The 16,677-nt window shown below is 37.9% G+C and overlaps 2 protein-coding genes across 5 annotated transcripts in view; one reads left to right on the top strand and one right to left on the bottom strand.

Annotated features, from left to right (window-relative positions):
- The window catches only part of LOC133835046 (male-specific sperm protein Mst84Dd), an 80,585-nt gene that overhangs the window by 58,115 nt on the left and 5,793 nt on the right, over positions 1–16,677 (bottom strand). The gene's annotated exons all lie outside the window — the stretch shown is intronic.
- LOC133835188 (protein numb) overlaps positions 1–16,677 on the top strand; it is a 28,051-nt gene that overhangs the window by 6,824 nt on the left and 4,550 nt on the right. For 2 of the 3 annotated variants that reach the window (XM_062265121.1, XM_062265113.1), the window contains exon 2: positions 3,069–3,096. The gene's annotated coding sequence lies outside the window, so the exon portion shown is untranslated. Of the gene's footprint in view, positions 1–3,068; positions 3,097–5,645; positions 6,119–16,677 lie in introns of those variants that run through there. The other variant, XM_062265104.1, reaches the window with a different exon arrangement.

The raw sequence follows: 16,677 nt of genomic DNA, 5'->3' as shown, positions 1-16,677 counted from the left end.
GAAGCATCGTGGAAAAGCGCAGTAAAAGCGCGGAAAAGGTTCTTGATTAAAAAACTAATTACAAAATTGATTAAAAACTGATGTCGAGCACAGTTAAGTGTAAATAATTGAAATATAATTAAGTTGATGGAATGCGATTAAAATGCTTTTACCCGAATAAGTGAGCAAGGAATCTTTACCTTAAGGTCAATATTCCCTTTTTGGTATAAATACATACTATACACTATACATATATCCCCTTTTGGTATAAATACATACTATATACTATATATAAGTATAGTAGTAAGTATTTTAAATTTGCTTAAACAAATCGAAAATATAACAAACGCTTCTTGAATACAGTCTTAAATGTTAAGTAATGCGCTGCTTCTGAGAAGATCAACTGCTACTTGTGCCACATCTCCATGCAGCAGACACACTTTGTGGCGCGTGGTTTGCGCCTCTCGTAAAGAACTTGGAGAGACGCACGCAGATGTTGTGCAGAGCATTTGACATTTGCCTGGCACATTTATTGCTCACCAGTTGGGGGAATTGGCGAACGAAAGAGTAAAAGAATTGCATTAATGCAATTTTAGCATCAACCCACACACAACACAACCGAGTTGGGGCACGTTCCATTTCAGTACTCTGGAGGTGGGCGACAGCATCATTTCCAATTGCCAGCACATGACTTCGCATCCACAATCAAGCTACAGCCAAGTGGTCGAGAGGCCTCCACAGCAGCCCACAGCAGCTGCGACGAACAACAGATCCACTCTGAGTACAATCTGCTGCCAGGCAATTCAGTTGGATGCTTAGGTAAAAGGGCATGCAGGGGGGAGGTGGAAGGTGGACGGCGTCGCAAACTAAGTTGAAGTTGACGATGAAGAAATTCAGTAAAATGAAATTGCATTTACGCATTTTACACGCTGTTGTCGACACAGACAAATTTGTGTTGTGACAGTAAATTGCGTTCTTAAATGTTGATAACATCGATAATGGAGAGTCCAGAGAATATTATGGAATAAAAGCATTTTCTTATAGCGATTGTAAACCTATATTAAACCCATTGTATTTATCTTAAAAATCAGAAAATAGCTTATTTTTAGCTAGAGTGTTCTGCTTGTTCTCGTATATTATATGTAATTCACATTTATTTTCATTTTTTGTTTTTTTTATTGAAATAATTCATATTTGATACCATATACTGCAATACTACAAATTAATTATGTAAGTTAGTAAAAATAAATTGGTTAATCACAGAATGTTCTCTTCTCTTTCAAGTCCTTAACTCAATTGGACCATTTTGATGCAGCCTAAAAGTATGCTTCAAAACTTTGCTGTGTTGTGAAACATTCTTTAAGAAAAGAATATCAAAAGATTCCTAGAGAATGTGTTTTGGTTAACAATGATTATAAAATTTTCACAAGTAATTAAATATTTTTATGGAAACTTTTTTAAAAAATGCAAGCTCTTGTTAAACCAAAATTGTGCCTTTCTTTTTTCCCACAAGTCTTGGGTTTGGTGAAAGTTCTCTTACTTTTTCAATGCTTTCTTGTTTAAATTGATGTAAAATCAAAAGATAATTACTATTCAAGCAATTTTCGCTAATGATAATTCGAATTTCAAAGGCCGTGGGTTATTTCACCGATTGTTTTGAATATTTACTGCATCATTAGATGAAAATTAAATGTTTTCAAAGTATTCTTCACTTCATTTTCATTCCATTCAAGTTGAAGGTTTGTCATCTATGTTAGTCTTGATGTAGTTAATCCCTTATTCCGGATTAGAAAACAATTAAATCGTAACGCCTGTTCGTTCACACGCCCCTTGTCGCACTCCTTCCATTAAATATCAGATAATGCCGGTCACCACTATGAAAGTATTCATTAGTTATTATTCTTTTTTTAGAGCAATCTTTCTATTAATGCCTTTGAGCTGTGCTAAATGGTTTTTAATTGCATATGCGTCGGGCGCAGACACTTGAAATTTTCACTCGCCCAGAAAGTTTTTTATTTGCTTGCAAATACGATGTTGCTGTTGAAGGGCGGATTACTGCAACCCTTAGCTAATTGAATCTATGGGTAATGGGTGTGAAATGTGAACTAGTTGCAGTTGCCTATTTGAGTAACCCCTATAAAAAAAACGATAGCTCTGCGAGGGGAAGAAATTGGCAAAAAACAATATTTTGCAGTTGAGCTATTTTAAATTCGTGTGAATTACTATTTTTAACGTATTAAAGATATTTTGTACAAATGACCTTAGTAAATACTTGAGAATGTGAGGAAGATCTTTGACCCTCACCTGTTTCCCCGAAATACGAACTTTGTGTGAAAACTTGAAAGAGCGAAACCAGTTTGAATTATAAGGAAACTACCATTCGCCATGGTTTAATCTTATAATAATCTTGTCTATAAGGCAATCCATAAGTACAATATGTGGCATAAAACCTGTTGCACACAAAATCTCCAAAATGAATTTGAAAATGGTTTAATAGACTAATTGTCTTGTTGGGCATAGAAATTTATTGCTTGAACATCCATTGGCAAAGTTTGTTGAACCCCATTGAAAAGCCAAGCTTAAACTAGACAAATGAAAGCTTTTGGTTAACGAGTCACATGGCTCAAAAGCCACTCAAGCTTTGTGGCCAACCCGCTCACACACACACACACACACACACACACCCAAGCACAGATTGCCGGCGTCTCAAGAACCACTCAAGCCGTCCGCCCATATGCCCCATAAGGCACATGAGCCAGCAACCAGCCAGCCAGCTGCATGCCTCACTCGTCTCGTAAATCTTAGAACATACTTTGGACTTGCAGCAAACAAATAATTGTGAACACGAGACCTACGATGCGACATGACCCTAATGACTGTGAGAACTTTTTGTTATTTGCTGTTGTAATTGCCGCGCTTTTAGCCCGTCGCTAATGTCGCTGACATTGCCGATAGCGTTCTCTTAAGTTATGGTTAAGAGCACTTGCTACTTGGCTTGGCATTGCCAGCTCGAATTGTAAACATTTTGAATTCTTTAACTGACTTTTAAGCAGCTGATCTAAAACGGAATTTCTATTCTCTCTTTTCAGAACACAACGATCAAGTTTGAAATTTAAGGTAAGTTTATGTTTGATACAACTTTAAATCCCCTTTTTTCAATTCCCTTAAAACGAGAAACAAGTGCTTGGTTAAACAAAAAAATATATAATATAACAGACTTGCTGCAACGCTGTTTCACGATGACAAATGGAAATATATTTATATACTTTAATGACTTTTCAGATTTGAAAAAAAGTGACTGGGTACTGGAATTTCTTGAGTTCTGCAAGCAGCAAAATGATCGAGCCTACATACAAAATGTATTATTCAATAACTAGATAAGACTGCTAATTGCGTTTATACCACGATGACTCAGTGCTAAAGCTATAATGGTTTTAATATTGTTTGGTTTGTTTCATCTGATGGCGCGTTTTGATTGAATTTCTGATTAGTTCAACATGTGGCTTTTGTCTGGCCGTCGACATTGATTTCTCAGCTTGTGGCCCCATTGCAAATCCCCTCAAATCCCCAATCTACAAAGCACGACTTTGTGGCACTGTCAGAGAGGCGCTTATCTATTGTCTATCCGTTGGCATTTCTCTATAAATGTGGGAGGGGATATGGATATGGAATTGCTTTGCTTCTCGGGAGGAGGTCACACAATTCCAATACTCATTTGTCTGTGCATGTGGCTGTGGCTGTGAGTGGAGACTGGTATCTAAACGACTGTGCACAGCAATGCAATTGTATGTTAGTTTGCTTTAGCACGTTGGATTCTCACTCTTTTTACTGGTTCAGCTCTTTGGCTTTTACGCAAATTGCAAACGTTGAAATTAACTTGGCTGTGGCATTCGCCTAACGGTTTTGCTGATAATTATAGAAGACAACAAACCTTCTGGACTGTAGGTGGGTGCGTCTTCTGTTTTCTATTTCTGTTTCTGTTTCTGTCTGTTTGGCGAGCAAAGAGGAAGAAAGCGGGCTTGTCTTAAGTATTCTTGGTATTCAAGTTTTATTGCTTTTGGCTTCTCTAATCGTCAACCGATGCTCTGGTTAGTTTTAACGATTTCGTCCAATCTTTTTGCTTACCTGCGTTTCTACCTGGTCTATCTCTGTAGATACGACAGTACACACCAACATTGTATCTGCGACTTTGTATATCTTTGCTGCATTGCAATTTTTCGCACGTTCCAATGCTAAGAGCATAGAGAATCGCTCTCTCTCTCTTTCAGCTGGCTTCGGCCTTTCCAGCGCAGTTTTATCTAAGTATCTCTTTTTCCGCTCTTTCATTCTCTTTCGATGTTCGCAAGCAACGACCTTGTCTTATTGTTTTGTTGGAATCGATCAATCGATCATTTCACATTATTGTCACGAAATTTGGGTTGGGTAACTGAACAATTTGAATCGATATGTTCCTTTGTTGATTAGGAAATTCATTTAATCAGTTTCTAGTTGCTGACATTGCATTGTATAACCATTTTGATTAACTACGATCACAAGCAATCAAAGGTATTGGCGTTAAATTACTCTCTTGATTACTCTCTTGAGTGTCCGCACTTCTCTTGGGCCAACAATCACTTCCAGTCTGCGTCACAAGCGTAGACCCAGACCTATGACTGTATTTGTACAGACATACATACATATTTATGTATGTAAAACTGGCAGCTGCAGAACCAACAACTGGTTTTAAATACCCTACATTCATTACGAGAAGGTATATAGGTAACAATCATGGAAATGTTTTGTTATTAAAGTTTGCGTTGGACATGAAGGGAATGTCTTTATTGAACTCCTATATATGAAGGGGAATTTTGAGTATCGATAAAGTTAAATTTAGTTTTTTTATAAGCGATAAAGCGATTTAAATTTTTAATATGTACTTAGCAATGTTTTTAATTTAAGTTGTACTCAATTATTTACTTATGAATAACATCATTAACCACTTATTGACCATCATTGAAATCTAAGTATTATTATTATGTTATTTATATTTCGCTTAATTTTCAAACCACATAGCCACAGCACCTGCGACTTTGCTGTAGGATTAAAACAGAAAGTTATTAATAATAGACAAAGGACATATATTGGTTGAATTATTTATGGTTTAAATAATTTTTTTTTAATTTAGTGGGTTTACTTGAGATATTTTCTACTTTCGATAATAGATCATTGATCGCCAGCAGCGTATCTGTGCTGTTTACCTGGCCGATAATGGTTGGCTGTCAACTCTGAACACAACAAAATCTACAAGCTGCACAAAACGCGTCGCAATTTTATCGGTGTCGCCGTTGTCTCTGCCATTGGCACTGGCAGCGGCAGCGGCAGAGTCAGCGGCTCTCCTGCTCGAGGTAACTGCTGTTGTTTGTTGGTAGTAAATAATACAATGGGCACAATGAGTAAAGCCACGCACACAGGCGCAGCAAGAGCGTAACTTACTCGCATGCACACCACACAGCTGCAGATAGTGTCGCTCAACAGCTGTCAACGGCAGTTCGCTCTCTTACAATATGGCTCTTACGTTCTCCGCTCTCAGTCTATGCGCTCTTTCGTCGTGCTCTCGGTGGTTGAGTTTTGGAAACGGTCGACTCGGCGCCCAGTACAGTAGAGCAATTTGAGCCGTCGATTCGAACAAACCTCTCCGGATAACGCGTTGCCCCGCTGGCCGTCAGCTTGGAAGTTAGTCAGTGCGTCAGTTTGTCAGTCTGCATGTAGTGTTCTCGTCCGTCCCAATGTGCGCGTAACGTTCTTTGCAACCAACTCAGGGGGGTTACCAGGCTGATCGGCTATATGCTGTTTCTCAGGTTGGCCAAATTCGCGACGCCTTTTTCGTCAATAGTTTTCGGTGCCGTGGAATTTGTCAAGTGCTTAATATGATAATTATAAGAAATTGTATATAATAAAAGTATATATGATAAACGTTAACACATATCTGTCTAAGTTATATAAGGCCTGCAACCAGTTTAACAGCCAATTCCAAATCAAAAAAAGGAAAAAAATTGTTGGAGAGTGCCAAAGTTATAAACACAAAAGTTGATTTTTCGCTGGATTAACTGCAAGTGGGATCACACCTAAAATACACATGCCAATATACGATATTTAAACGGTATGTCTTACCTCAAAATGTCATCAGATAAAACAACAAAAAAGTCACAGCAATAACAACGGCAACAACACCTTCAATAATTCAGTTACATTCTATTCGATGACACGAAAGCTTGAGTCTCCATTGGATTGAGTCTCCTCCGTTCAAAGCGAAAACGAGTTTTCGTATGGCATCCAAAAACAATATATAAATAATATACACATACAATTTGCATACAATTCTTGGATTCTTGATTCGCGTTGTTGCCGTTGGAGTACAGGTTTTGAGACCGTATACAACAAGTCTTAATTCCTGTATTTGTTGCACACGAATTTTGTTGTTTGCATGGTGTGAATGTTATTAACTTCAAGCAGAGTTTCGACGTTTCTGATATGCAAAAAAGTATTTATTTTCCACATGCGGGTACCTCGAATGTCTGAGATTTACCCAAATCTTAGAACTCTCGTATAACGAACAGGAAGCAAAGCAAAAGAAAGGTAGATAAGCACACGAGTTCATTATTAACTTACTGCCAACATAGACATGGCTTCAGTGTTTTTCTTGTTTGTTTCAATACAGCTGACAGCTGTCTAGACTGTTTAAATATATTACTATTCCTGACATGGTTTAGTTTTAAAAAGGCATAGAACCTTAAGCAGACCAATTGATAGTATCGATTAAAGTAAGAACATTCCATTTCTCTTTTTGAGTACTCATTTGAGCTAAAACTTTTAATTAACAAACCCAATTTGGTGTACTTGAGATGAGCAATTATCGCGGTCAAAAAACAACTTGTGCAATTAGCGGATAGGTAACACTTATATATTCGAATAGGTATATAATATATCTATTTATCTCACGTAGTATTTTACTGATGATTCATTGAAAATTGGATATGACTAAAACCTGACTTTGATTTTGAATGTGCTTCACGTTGAAAAAGTAAACAAAACAATCGATGTTATTCATCCGATAGTGTACACTGTCTAGTCTGGTATACCCAGACTTCGGTGTAACTTTAATGAGTATAGACCGATTCAGCTGCTTTTATTTAATTTATGCTCTTGAACCAAATAATTTCATGCGCTGCATAAATTACACAGAAAGTTTCTGAGCGAATGCAAAACTTTTGTGTGAACATTTCATTTGAGCTCTGTGCAAATGACTAATGTAAAGTAGTAGTAGCTGTCTATGAAAAGGAAATAATAGTAAACTAATTAAGTGAAAGCAAATGGCAGATAAATTGGAGAGAAAATATGAGTCAAGGGAGTTTTCTTAACAATTCGTGTTCTCATTCCCTCAATTTGAGGTTGCAACTATTATTGTATATTCAAATTTGCATACAAGAGAGTCTAGTTGAGGTAGATTATATGAGATTCAAAATGAATAAGTTGAAGTGCTTTCAGGCAGTTTGCTTCTTTTTTTAACCACTGCAAACCCTTTAAAAAGTCAGCTTGTTAGCTGCCAAGAGGTAGAGCATAAATCTCAGCAGGTTACATGCTCAAACTCCACGAAGTTGCAGCTGGGGAATGTGGCACCAACAGCCTCCCAAATGAAAAATACATGAGAAAGAAAAAGACTTGCCACCAGAATTCCAAGCCAAGAAAAGCAAGCAACAAAACTGGTAACAAGCCACGGCAAAAAGTAAGAACAAAATGTTGAAACGACAGCACAAACTGTTTGGGGCTAGTGTTGTCGGTGTTGATGGTGGAAACCAGTTTTCAGTTTTTGTTAGCCACTTTTCTCACTTGCCTTTCGATTATGCCAAACTGCATTCTTGAAGTCGCGTCTCGGTTTTGAGCTCCAGGAGCTCCATTCGACTTCACAAGCTTCAACTACGACTTCGTCTTCGACTTCGACTTGAGCTTCAGCTGCCTGCTGGCTTTCGCTGCACAAGTTCAACAAACATCAGCGCGACTTGGACTTGGACTTGGCAGGGTAAATGACTAAGTTGTTGTTGTTCGTTGGCGTTGCAAGCATACATAAAACTTTAATTTCATGGAATTTCCTTTCTATTTTTATGCAGTTGATTAGCGAGCCGCAGCAGTTGATGACGACGAACACGATGATGATGATGATGATGACGATGATGACGGGGAGCTGGCCAAGAACGAGTCTTGTTCGGCTGGGCCTCTTCTTCGTCATCGTCTTTGCTATCGTCATTGTCATCGTCTGGTCTGTGCAGGTCTGGTCTTGTCCATGTTGTAACTTCTTGTCTTTATTATGCTGCAAACTTGATCTGAGAGCAACTTGTGACATGTTATCTGATGCAGTTATGAGTCTTAAGTCGTTTATAGCTTTGTAGCTGCCTAAACATTACATAAAGAATGATAAAAGAGTATCTTGCAGTCTGTTAGGTGTTCTGGTGTCTCTTTGGTGCATTGGCCAACTCATTAACTTGGCCTGACTTTATCATCGTTTAGTTCTCTTGTTCTTATTGCATCGTCTAGGCAGGAAATTAAACTTGTCTAATTGTGTATGTAAGCGTTTAGTCATTAAGTTAATTCCTTAATGTTGCTGTGATTACTAAGCGCAATTTAATCGAGTTTTTTATATGCCTTGATACATTCCAATTGCATTTTTATAGTGCGTCGACCTGGAAAGTGTGTTTACAAATTTGGGAGTATGAATTTAATATATAGGGTATTAAATTTAGTCACGCTTCCATTTACGAATTTTGTTATTTATTCTGATCTTATTTGAAGTCAACTTATAAAATATTCCCTTAAATGAATTCATATTCACTTTGAACAAGTTCTGCGCAAATCGCTCGAATTGCTCGAATTGCACAAGCTCAAATTCCACTTCTGTCGATGTTGTCCTTGAATTTGGCTGCGGTAATGTAACTGTATAGCTAAAGCCCATAGCTCGAGGGTTGCAAATGCGCGTTAAATGTCAAAGGCAAAAGTTTCCTTACTCGCAAAGTTACACCATCAAATACGACTTCATTCAAATTGAATTGTTATTTGATAGCTTAATTTTTTTAAAGTTCTTACATAACTTACCACAAATTTAAGTTCTTAGTAAGTTTCTCTTACTTTTCTGTAATAATATTGAATTGAAATTTCATCTGTATACTTCAGACCATTGAATTAATTATTGATTCCTCATTCATTGATAGCTAATATTTTTTGCCAGTTTCCATATTGAGTTTAGATTATTCAAGTTGCAACAAACCAAACTTGACATTTATTTCAATATTTCTGCATTTGTTTGGTTCATTCTGGGATCTTTGGATGGCAACAGAGAGATCTGTTCAAATCATATCAAATTTCATTTGATTGTTCCAATTTAATGCCATTGATTGATGAGATTAATTGCTGGATGACTTGATGAATATTGCAATTAATCAAAAAAAGAAAGAGGGGAAAGTGTATCACACCTGTCGCCAGTTCAATTGTAAACTTTTGTTTGTTGTTTTTTCCGCATACACCCCATTGAGGGGCTTCTTTCCGTAAATAGTTTTCGGTTTTGTTTACAAGCCGCGCCGTTTTATCGATCGGTTTGTTTCTTCCGTAGTCTCCAGCCCCAGTCCCAGTTCAAGTCGCAGCCCCTGTTTCGCCCCAGCATGGCAACTAAGTTGTTTGGCAAATTTGTGTGTCGTCGTCGTAGCCAGGCTAAGTGGCCTTAGACTACAAGTGGTAGTAACAGCTGTTGGCTGTTGGGGAGTAGCTGAATTCTTTTGTTTGCCCCGCATAAACAAATTGTTAGCGCGCCTAAAAGCGAGCATCGCCATCGAATTGCGAGCTGCAAAACTTTTGTCACACTCTCGCGCACAATCAAATTGATTTGGACCTAAAAGCCACCCCGCCGTACATCAACCGCCCCCTCGCCACCCTCATGATTAACAGTGACAATCAGAGCAGAGAATGGAGCACCTAAAATGTTAGTAGAAATTGTCAAGCTTCGTTGGCCAAGAGAATCGCATTCCCGGAAAGAGTATCTGCTGAAAGTATTCCAATGATATGCTACTCTTTGTTTAACATTGTCAACCGTAGATCTTTTGGGAGCTTGTGAGTGCTTTATATAAACGAATTTATTTGCGAATGTCTTATCAGAATGAGGAAGAACAATATTTAAAAGTTAAGAATTTCTGTTTGATATTCCAGATAAAGATAAAGTCGCTTTTTACTGGCGACAACTCTGTTTGTCTATGTCAGCGCAAAATATTTATATGTGTTCTCATACGTAATATGTGGATTACTCTGGTTACATTTATCGCACTTTTGTCGTAGTTCTTGAAATCTGACAAGCTCAGCGAAAGGGAGAACTAAAAATAATATTTAGATTTTGGACTACATGGCAATGCTGATACGAACTTAACTTGCGTAATAGTGAATGTAACTTTTCTGAAAAATATATTTCTATTACTGAACTTCGCATACATGTGAGTAATATTATTATTCAATCTGCTACTTTTATTTTTCGCTTTGTTATGGAAAGCGGAGATAAAAGTAAAATATACAAATATGAAATGGTAATTTGCGCATTTTTAAACGTTTAGAGAAAGTTATGTCAAGATTATATAGTCTTTTTAAGACTTTTGCATAATCAGCACTCCTTACATAGGTATTTTGCGTTTTTGCATTTCGACTTTCCAAATTCTTTTGCATATGATTGCTTATCGATTCCGGGGAATTCTCCAAGAACGTGTAGTATATGGTTAATATTTACATACACTCTATTCAATCGTAATTCTGCCTGCAACCTGTCGAGTTTGGTTGCCCTTATCGCATATGAATTATGAATTTCTAGGTAGATTCGAGTGGTTGACTGATTTGACGGTTTGCATCTATAATTTCTTGTCTGGAATAAATTATGATGATGTGCTCAGTGTTGGAAACAGGTTGCAAACTGGGAGTGTGAGTGAGTGTCCGCTGAGTCATAATAACATTTGCGTTAGGAATGCAAAGCACAGGTACTCAACGCTACATCGGAGCTAATGCGACAAGCTGGCTTAACAACTTTAATTCGAGTTTAGCAAAAACCAGAACAAAACAGATGCAGATACAGATACAGATACATACAGATAAAGATACGGATACAGATACAAATACAAATGCAGATGCAGTAGCAGCAGCTGCAGATCCTTTTCGAAGTGAGGACTTCTGCTTGTCTACCTGCAGACGTGCCAAAGGCAAATCAAATGACTCACAAGGGCCCACAGAAAACATGTGGCTGGTGCTTGATTCCAAGTGGAACCTCAGTCTCGTACCACGTGCAGCAAACATATGTCAGCAGCGTTATTATCGGAGCGTGCCTCAGGATCCAGCCTCAGAGCAGTGGCAGATGCCACCAATTCTAAATGGCCGCCGAATGTTTCGTTTCTTTTGTTTTCTTATACCCTGTGCGGCAGATATGAAAAACAATGGGTATGCTGTGTTGAAATATCTTACATAAATGTGTGTCAATACGTAATAAAGTCGAAGAAAGTATTCGCAGCATAGAGAATACTTTGATTTCACTATATAAAAACAATACTTTATTCAAATGCAGTATACTAACCTCGGTTGTCTTGCAGTCGAGTATGCTCAACTGGATCAATTCTCGATTTTCCTCTGTGTGCATGCAGAATATGTTGTATATGTACTTAAGAAATTGCCCAAGAGTGTGCTTATATGGGTATACGAGTATCTTATATGGCCTTTTGTGTTTTTTCGTCGTCTTCTTTAACTTCCGTTTGCTTTTCTGAACTGCTCTCAAGTGTTTCGTGTTTCGTTTTTGAGGTTTCCTTTGGATACTTCGTTAAAGGATATGGGAAAGGCAACCAAATATCTGTGAACAGAATTCAAATTATTTCAAATTTCAAATAAACTAATCAATGCATATTGGAAACAACAAGCAAAAGAATGTAATGAGGATATTGGAGATAATATTGTAAAAAATTATAACCAACTGAAAATCTTCAATGAAGTGAGAGAAGATTTTAAAGTTTTAAAGTGAAGCTTAAGAATTCGCATAGCACGGTCTTGACATCTTTTGTTTTATTATAAATTCGCATGGGAAATAAGAATCATCGACAGCTGCTGATGGTCATCTCTTTGCATGCAATCGAAAGAAGCGGAGAATTAATTTTCTCACAGCTCTCAGTTCGTGTCCTCATTGCTGCAATGCTACAGTTCCATCCAGGTAAACTCCATGCTGGCCATATCAACGCCCAATTGACAGCTAATAATTACGCACTTCAATAGCAGAGAATGCTGCAATGCAATTCTGCCCCTTCCTCTGCTACCCCTAGACTGCAATGGGTGCATAGGAATGCCAACCCTCTGCCCCCCTACCCAGTATTCGCTTCCCCTACCCTTGGCCAAAATTTCTTCAATAGTTAAGGGTGCTTTTCTGGGCCCGCGTGTGAATTTTTATCTATGCTTGTGACTCCTCTCGAATCTCTCAACCTTGGCTAGGTGATGCGAATCCCACGGAGTTGAGGAATTTGCGAATATTGTGATTGTCTCTAAAGTATTTGGGAATCTACCCTTGCTCAGTTCTTGAGATGAAGACATTTTCGAGAGAATGAACCAAAATTATTCGCATGCTGTGAACAGATCTTTGTGAAGTTTACTTGAATTCTTGAAATTAATTCTGTATCGAAATTTAAGAAAAAGAAATTTTAAGTTCATTGAATTGCTTAAATCTTAAATTCTTTCATACATTAGGTATATTATGTTCAACACAAAGAACGGAGTGAACTTTGGTAGCAGCCTCTTTCCTTTTGCCTTGGACATCTTGCCAAATGGCTTCAGTTTTTTCTGTTGACCTTTTCCTTTATGGAGCTTGTAAACTAATTGAGGCCATTATTTCTGGGGGCACACACACTTAATTACATAGCTAAACATCCGCTAAGTTGTCGCTATACTCGTATGCAGTATGCTATATTAAACATACATGCAGCATTTATTTGATATTCATTTTTTATGAAAATTCCCACGACCACCGACACACTGAGCGATAAAAAATTATAAATTCCTTCGCTGTGACTACGACGAAGCAGCAACCCTCCTTCCGATCGTCTGCCTCATCCAAAAGGACGACGAGGATGTGGTGGTTGATAGGCTTCAAACCGCATACCCCTCCTCAGGCGTCAGACAAAGCGCAGGGCGGCATAATTATAATTGCATATTAAGTACTACGTCGAAGAGCCGACATACACACACGAGAATGAGAATGAGAATGAGCATAAAAAGGAAAAGAGAACGGAAAAAAGGAAGCCATAAAATGTGTATCCTTTTTACTAAACCTTGGACAGCTCAACAAAGCGTGTGAACTCGTCGAATGCAGCCAGAAATGCATCCACTGTGACATTTCTTCGACTTGGGTCTAAGATAAAATGGATTTGTGTAGATAAGGATTCAGATTCAAAGATTTCTCTATATATTCACGAACTAACATAACATCCCAAGCAAAACAAAGCTTAAATTAATCCCACATGCACAATATAGTCTCTTTTCTATAAAGCATCTGTTTGGTTTTAACCAGCTGGGAATATCTACTCATTTTCTGGTCAACCAACCTCATCAGCGATGAGCGTCATCATTCTGATTACAGCTGGACAGACGCAGATCTGGTCAGTAGTCAATTGTGTGGGGCCTGGGCCGATGAGCGGGTCAAAAATGTGCAACAAGTGTCGTTGGCCTTTTGGGGCATCACATTAATTACACTCTCCATCAGTAGGCAGCTTGTGGGTGCCAGTTATGTAATAACAAAAATGAGTGCTCCAATATCAGATAAGCTCTACAATAGTTGCTCGAACAATACGAAATCTTTCTCAATTATTTGGCATATTTGCAGAACATAATTAACAAGTAAATTAGTAATATTATATGCTAAATGAAGTAGGATTCCATTGACACATAGTAATATACTGTACTAGCTTCAAGTTTGGTGTCAATGACTGGACTTCGACGAACTCATGTTAGGGTCAATTGTTTAATGCTGTCTGCCATTTTCTGACACGCTAATTTACAATTGTTAATTATTTCATTATGTCATAGATTGTCAAGTGTTATAGATCAGTACCACATGATTTTTCTAAAAGTAGAATGTATCTGTTTCGTCTGTGATGTAATGAATTTATTACCAGAATGTCTAGTCAAGACTAACAAGGGTTATATCAATATATTAACTCTGCAATCCATTCGATATTTCAATAGTATTTCCACACTTCATGGCCTCATTGATTTGCCTGTGACTGATTTGATTGATTGCATTTGATTTGATTTGATTTCCCCAATAGCCCGTTCCGTCCTGCATTGTTTGCATATGGTATATCAGGAAATGAACGTACTGTATGCGACTGATGGGGTTCAGATTAATTAACGAATCGGGTAAATATAAAGAAATTACGAGTTTACGAATTGATTAAGTCAACATGGGCTTTATCAACGTCCGCTGTCGCTCTATCTACAATACAATATTTAGTATACTATGTACATATTTGTACATAAATATCCATGTGTGGTGCCCAGTTGTAGCTGTATCCGTATCCGTATCTGTATCTAAGACTGTGAGCGTGCAACTCGGGTACACTATCCGATTCGTATTTTGATTTTTCTCTTGGTCGAATGGAACCTGTTTCGTGTTTGGCTTATTGGTTGAATGAACCCTTCCGGTACGCTTTACCCGGCTCTGCTATGCTTTGGGCCCAATTGTTGTCACTCATGATATCATATTTACTTTTAATGCGTGACTTAATAGGCATTTTCTCAATTTCAAAAAACGTGCAACGGGTTTGTGCTCTCGATCAATGAATCATGCGAGATAAATGCGATTTTTTGGGATTTTCCCATTTTACAGTTGAACTCAAACTTGTCTCGAAGACTTGTCCAAATAGTGTTGTTTTTGGAACCCATGGAGTGTTTTGGGATGTTATTTTTTCTGGAAGTTACAGTTCCAGCTAAAGCTGTGATCGTGATCGTGGCAATGATTTATTACATGCTGAGATCATGGCTCAGTTCAAGTGTCCATTGATAAGCAACAAGTTCTTTTAAAAGTTAGATTTTTATCTCACACGAAAAGAGAAATACATTGTGTATGACCCACATTTGCAGGAGAGGAGAAAAGTCACTCTGTGGACCCACAAAATTGTGATTAGCCAACTGACCCTTTGCGACACGCCTTGCCTCCAAAAAAAAGAGTAACAAAGTTCTCTCAAACCAAAAATGAAAATGCAGTCAAACAGCATCAGCGGAGAACGGAGAACGGAATCAAGAGGCATTGGCCCACTCAGGCCAGCTAATCGCGTGTAGAAACCAAATTGTCGAATGCCCTTGTAGAAGCGACAAACGCCAACGCTAAAGCCACCTCGGAATGGCCAGCAGCAGTAAATAAAGGTTGAAAACCTGTTTTGTAATATTTACAGTTATGTGGTTGCAAGCACCAAATCCAAGAAGAAAGCGGCTTAAGCATTCTGGCCAGCTTAAAACTGCAACCGCATTCGTCAGATACTTTTTACTCTCTCACTTTATGTTTTGTTGATGGCGTTGAACTCAGATTCAGTGCGCTCAAAACTCAAAACTCAAAAGCAACAAAATAGACAAATACATATGGTAGATTGCGGTGTCTGGTATACGTGCTCAGGCTAAACAAACTCGGTTTAAATAGCCAACAGCCTGTTGGCCGGGTCAATTAACGGCCCTGAGCTAATGGGCGTTGCTACGTCAGAGCTTTGGTGAAACGTGTAAAACTGCAGTGTAAACTGGGTGTTTTCGTGGAATTGAACCACCACCATCACAACCACAAATCAGGCATTGCACCACTCTGCAGTGGTGGGAGCAAACACTTTGGGCGATAATAAATGTATGTCCGATAAGACGTATCTACTGTGTATTAAAGTTGTTTATGAATGCGATTGTAAAAGTTTGTAAATGAATGCAGATTTCCTACTGTGAAAAAGTTTTAGGGTTTTTATTTATGCAATTATTGGTCTTAAAGAAGTAATTTTAGTATTTACTTTAAATAGAAATATGTAAGTGTCCATCTCAAGATAAATAGATCATTATTGTAACAATTTGCGAACTTTTATTCCGAGTTACTTTCTGATTGTGTAGGTATGCTTTGATTCTTAAGATTGGTTCTTGTTGTTCAAGTATACACCTTGGATCGTTTACTTTTTAAATCGGTTGTCGCAGCTCAACTGCAACTCTGTAAAAATGAGATCAAAGGAGGCGCTTCATTTACCCAGACGGATTGTTGCTCTTACTAACTTGGGTTCGAATGAGGGTGCGTTTGAGAGTGTACTTGTATTGTAGTCACTTATAAATTAAAGCACACACAGCACAGAACATATAGCCGCAGTCGTGGGTAAAGTTTACCGCAATATGAGGCATGTGATAAAGTCACAAAAACGTCAGCGCATGTCGCCGCAGCGCAAAGAAAACAAAAGCCCCACAAAGTATAAATAAACAAAAAATGAGAAAAACCTAAGGCAGGAGAAATAAATAAATTAAAAGTACGAAACAAAATATAAAAAAAATTATACTATATATATATAATTAAATGTGTGTAAACAATTACGTGAGACAGGCGACCGCACACTACGATAAGCTAATTATGAGAATATTCCTTAGTCGATGATTGTAAGT

Source organism: Drosophila sulfurigaster, chromosome 2L (assembly GCF_023558435.1).
Source record: "Drosophila sulfurigaster albostrigata strain 15112-1811.04 chromosome 2L, ASM2355843v2, whole genome shotgun sequence".
In the NCBI taxonomy this organism is placed as follows: Eukaryota; Metazoa; Arthropoda; class Insecta; order Diptera; family Drosophilidae; genus Drosophila; species Drosophila sulfurigaster.
The sequence above is the reverse complement of the archived record's forward strand: the minus strand, read 5'-3'. Positions and strand labels throughout refer to the sequence as shown.